Source organism: Dromiciops gliroides, chromosome 3 (genome assembly GCF_019393635.1).
Source record: "Dromiciops gliroides isolate mDroGli1 chromosome 3, mDroGli1.pri, whole genome shotgun sequence".
In the NCBI taxonomy this organism is placed as follows: domain Eukaryota; kingdom Metazoa; phylum Chordata; class Mammalia; order Microbiotheria; family Microbiotheriidae; genus Dromiciops; species Dromiciops gliroides.
The window spans coordinates 669238594-669244045 of record NC_057863.1 but is presented as its reverse complement, the minus strand read 5'-3'; positions in this window follow the sequence as shown (position 1 = coordinate 669244045).

Sequence of the window (5452 nt, the reverse complement as noted above, 5' to 3'; positions counted from 1 at the left end):
AAAGATGTTAGATTAGGGTTGGGGTGCCTTATGTTGGCCTTAGTTACAAAATACTAGGTGTGAAACGGGATAGCATTATATACTATCGAGGATGGGCCTGCACATAACAGGATCCTATTAAGGCAACTTATTATCTGTGTTTTACAGATATGAGCTTTAGAAGCTGTCAGATATAGTAGAGAAAATATAAATCATTGGGGTAGAACAATTTATTTTTCTTTAGGTTTCATCACATTTTTATCTCCATATAAATGCAGGGTCAAGTGAATATAATTAATCATAATTCCATACATAAGAACTGGGAAAGATATTCTTTTTGAAAAAATTGCTAACTATAACATAAAACAAACTGAAAGAGTGGCATGGTGGGAAAAAATGCTGAACGTGTAGTGAAAAGGCCTCTGGCATTCACTAGGTATGTGAGCTCAAGGAAGTCATTCTTTCTGGGCCTCATTTCCTCATCTACATTCTGAGAAAATAATGGGATTTGGCAGATACTCAAAGGCTCATCTGGAGAGTAATCTAAACTGATGGAATTAAGCGAGAGTGATTGACTTTGCTGATTAGCCTGCTTCAGGTTAAATAGATTGTAACCACACCTGGCTGGACCTTAAGAAGGTATTGTTCTCGGGGGCGGCTAGGTGGTACAGTGGGTAAAGCACCGGCCCTGGAGTCAGGAGTACCTGAGTTCAAATCTGGCCTCAGACACTTGACACTTACTAGCTGTGTGACCCTGGGCAAGTCACTTAACCCCCATTGCCCCACAAAAAAAAAAACCCAAAACAAGAAGGTATTGTTCTCAGAAGCTAAGGACTTTAAACTCTATTTGACACCTCCCTCAAGTCCAGTGAACCAATGGATTTGGATGATGCCAACCAATCAGCTTGAAGCAGTGTGTAAGGCCTGCCTCTGCCCCAGACCTATAAAAAGCTTCCACACTCAGTTTGAGGGAAGTTCATGGTTGAAGCAGGCTCATGGTGGGGGACTTGAGGAAGAACCAGACCAGGCTGGAGCTCTAGGCTAGGCAGGCCTTTTCTTAACTTTCTGAACTCCGTGTGTTTTCCTTTTTCTAACACCTGGTACGCTTTAATGAATGCTTCATGCCCAAAGACTGCTGCTGAAGCTCCTAATTTAAAGCAACCATAGGGTTGGACTATATTGTCTTTAAGGTTCCTTCCCATTATGAAATTCCATGATTCTGTAATAAAGTACGGCTATATTTGAGGACTTATTGAGGAATCGAGTAGGAAAATTGAGGCTGTGTTCTTTTTTCTCCTTCCTTCCTTCCTTTTCTCCCCCATTCTGCACCTCCCCTCTCTGTCTCTTTCTCTCTGTTTCTGTCTCTCTCTGTCCCTCTCCCTGTCTCTCTTTCTCTCAGACTGAGTAGCTGCAATTCCATTGGTATAGGTGAATAATAGTGGGCAAATTTTCTTTACCATTGTAGATGAGCACTACTTTTGAAACTTAAAATCTTAGAGAGTTGTCATGGGGCAGTGAAAATTTAAGGTGACTTGCCCAGGATCACACAGTGTGTAATTTAAGATTCTAAATGTGGATTCTAATCTGTTCCCCCAGTTTGGGGGAAACTGACTAAAAATCACTGATAAAACGAGTTTAGGTTTTTAAGGGTTTATTGGAAAATAGAAAGAAAAAGATTGAGAACAGAATTCTAACAGCCTGGCATTCCTATCTTTCCTCAAATTTCCTGTGAAGTCCTCTGCCACCACCACCATCAAGTCTGGAAGCCAAAAGGCAAGCGCTCTCTGCGCAGGCTCCCTTTCCTCCTTCCTGTCTCCTCCCAGACCATAGGAGGCTCCTCAAGTTGATTGGCTGGTAGCCTTGGTAGACAGCACCCATGAGCAAACATCATTTCCTGACCCAAGGAAAAGCCACAATGCCTCTGAGGCATTTTCCTCATGGTGGAGCTTTTCCACAGCAAGTCTCTAGTAGGTGGCGTCATTCCAATCATTACAACAACTAATATGTGTCACAGGCAGAATTTGAAGCCAGATATTCCTGACCCTGGGGATCAGCTTGGTAGCACAGTGAATAAAGTTCCAGGCCTGGAGTCAGGAAGATTCATCTTTCATAGTTCAAATCTGGCCTCAGACACTTACTAGCTATGTAACTCTGGGCAAGTCACTTAACTGTTTGCCTCAGTTTCCTCATCTGTACAATGAGAAAGGAATGGCAATTTGCTCCATTATCTCTGCCCAGAAAATCCCAAATGGAGTCATGAAGAGTTGTACAAAAGTGAAAAATGACTGAACAACAAAATTCCTAACCCTGGATCTGGATCTCCATTATATATTTTTTTCTTATAATGTCATAAAAAAAGAAAAAGCAGGAAAAAAATTAAAGAAATCATTTCCAGCCCACATACCATCCAATGTTCGCATATACTTTTTTTTTGGTGAGGCAATTGGGGTTAAGGGACTTGCCCAGGGTCACACAGCTAGTAAGTGTCAAGTGTCTGAGGCTGGATTTGAACTCAGGTCTTTCTGAATCCAGGGCCAGTGCTCTATCCACTGTGCTACCTAGATGCCCCCTATACTTTTTTTTTTTTAGTGAGGCAATTGGGGTTAAGTGACTTGCCCAGGGTCACACAGCTAGTAAGTGTTAAGTGTCTGAGGCTGTATTTGAACTCAGGGACTCCCAACTCCAAGGTCAGTGCTCTATCCACTGTGCCACCTAGCTGCCCCCCCTATACTTTTTTTATCATAAAAAGTATCTTATTATTTTCTAGTTACATATAGAGATAATTTTCAACATTTATTTTTATAAGATTTCTAGTTCTGAATTTTTCTCCCTCTCTCCCCTCCCTCCTCCCTCCCCAAGACAGAAAGCAATCTGATATAAGTTATATATGTGCAATCACATCAAACATATTTCTGCATTAGTCATAATGTGAAAGAAAAATCAGAGTCCAAGGGATAAACCTCAAAAAAGAAAAAAAAAGTGGAAACAGTATGGTTCAATCTGCATCCAGATTCCACAGTTCTTTTTTCTGGATGTGGAGAGCATTTTCCATCATGAGTCCTTTGGAATTATCTTGGATCATTGTATTGCTGAGAAAAGTTAAGTCTATCACAGTTGATCACCACACATTGTACTGTGTACAATGTTCTCCTGGTTGTGCTCATTTCATTCAGCATCAGTTCATGTAAATCTTTGCTGGTTTCTCTGAACTCCTCCTGCTCATCGTTTCTTACAGCACAATAGTATTCCATTACATTCATATACAACAACTTGTTCAGCCATTCCCCAATTGATGGGCATTCCCTCAATTTTCAATTCTTTGCCACCACAAAAAGAACTGCTGTAAATATTTTTGTACATGTGGGTCCTTTTCCCTTTTCTATGATCTCTTTGAGATACAGACCTAGTAGTAGTATTACTGGGTCAAAGGATACGAACAGTCCCATAGCCCTCCGAGCATAGTTCCAAATTGCTTTCCAGAATGGTTGGATCAGTTCACAGTTTCCCGAACAATGGATTAGTGTTCCAATTTTCCCACAGCTTCTCCAACATTTATTATTTTCCTTTTTTGTCATATTAGGTGATAGGTGTGAGGTGGTACCTCAGAGTTGTTTTAATTTTCATTTCTCTACTCAATAGTGATTTAGAGGGGCAGCTAGGTGGCACAGTGGATGGAGCACCAGCCTTGGAGTCAGGAGGACCTGAGTTCAAATCCAACCTCAGACACTTAATGCTTACTAGCTGTGTGACCCTGGGCAAGTCACTTAACCCCAATTTCACACACACACACACACACACACACACACACACACACACACACACTAGTGATTTAGAGCATTTTTTATATGGCAATGAATAGTTTTGATTTCTTCATCTGAAAACTGCCTGTTCATATCCTTTGACCATTTTTCAACTGGGGAATGACTTGCATTCTTATAAATTTGATTTAGTTCCCTATATACTTTAGAAATATCTTTGAATGGCTCATTAGGCAATTGTTTACTGAAACCTGATTCAGAATAATTGAATATAAATTTCCTTTGTAGACAAGACAAGATTCAACAAGACAAAATCAGAGGTCCTTGTGTCAACTTTCAGATTCAAAAGAGAACAAAATCTAAACTCTGAAGGGTCGATCAGGGAAAGACCACTTTTCTTTTTTTTTCTTTTTTTGTGTGGCAATGAAGGTTAAGTGACTTGCCCAGGATCACACAGCTAGTAAGTGTCAAGTGTCTGAGGCCAGATTTGAACTCAGGCCCTCCTGAATCCAGGGCCAGTGATTTATCCACTGCACCACCTAGTTGCCCCAAAAGACCACTTTTCAATAGGAAACTTGGGTAATGGGAAATTGCTTATTGATGGAGGGGTTTTGAATGCTTGCAAGAGGCCACAAATACCATTGAGAAGAGAACCTATCATTGACTTTCAGAATACAACCCACTCCAAGCAGGCACATCCAGTAGAGATAGAGGTGAATGCCACATTGCAGTATAAAACATGCTTAGATTCCTGGAAAGAAATAAGCAGTAGGAGGGAATATGGTGAATTTCTGTTGTCTTCCACTTCATCCTAGTCAACCTCCAGCAACTGGTAGAGGATTTCCTGGCAAAATGACACTATGTTTTTTTCATTTGGGAGGAAAGGGTCTCACTCTACAATTGACTTGACTTTCTACATTCTAGAAAAATGGGTCTTTTCAGTTATTGCCTTTGTTGTGAAGACAGACCAGTCTTCCCTCACTCCCTATAATCTGCTTCCCATCTAGGGACAGACTGAAATCTCTTACTGTCAATGATGTCATTTACAGAGTTGGAATTTTCCTCTAGAGATGAACAAAACATGAAATAGATGTGTTAGTCTTAGGTAAAAAGCATCAAATTTTTGATTGTCATTTTTATAGATTCCTTATTTCCATCTAAAACATCCAAAGAACTTCTGCTTTCACTGCCAAAGGACAACCATCTTTCTCTCTTTGAAAGTTCTCCAAAAAAAAGTTAAAAATAAAATAAATTTTAAAAAGAAGAAGAGCAGGGCGGAGCCAAGATGGCGGAGAGGAAGCAGCAAGCTGCCTGAGCTCTCCTTCTGTTCCCTCAAAAAGAACATTAAATCAAGCCTCTGGATGGATTCTGAAACTACAGAACCTGCAAAGAGACAGAGAGACACAGTCTTCCAACCAGAGATAATTTAGAAGACTTCAGGAAAAGGTCGGTCTGACTCGGGCAAAAGGGAGGCCCAGCGCAGGGCAGCAACCCAGTGCTGAGGGGGTCGGGGCAAGTCAGCAGGAGCTGTGGGCCACAGCTGAACAACTGAGGCCCCTGGAACCTGACTCAAAAATCTGGTGGCCAAGAAGGACAGTGGAAAAACCTATCTGCACTGCCGGGAGGGCCACGAATGGGGCAGGCGGGATCGGACGCCAGGATCGGGTGCCTGGCCGAGCACACTCAGATAGGAAGTGCAGGGGGGTGAACTGCAC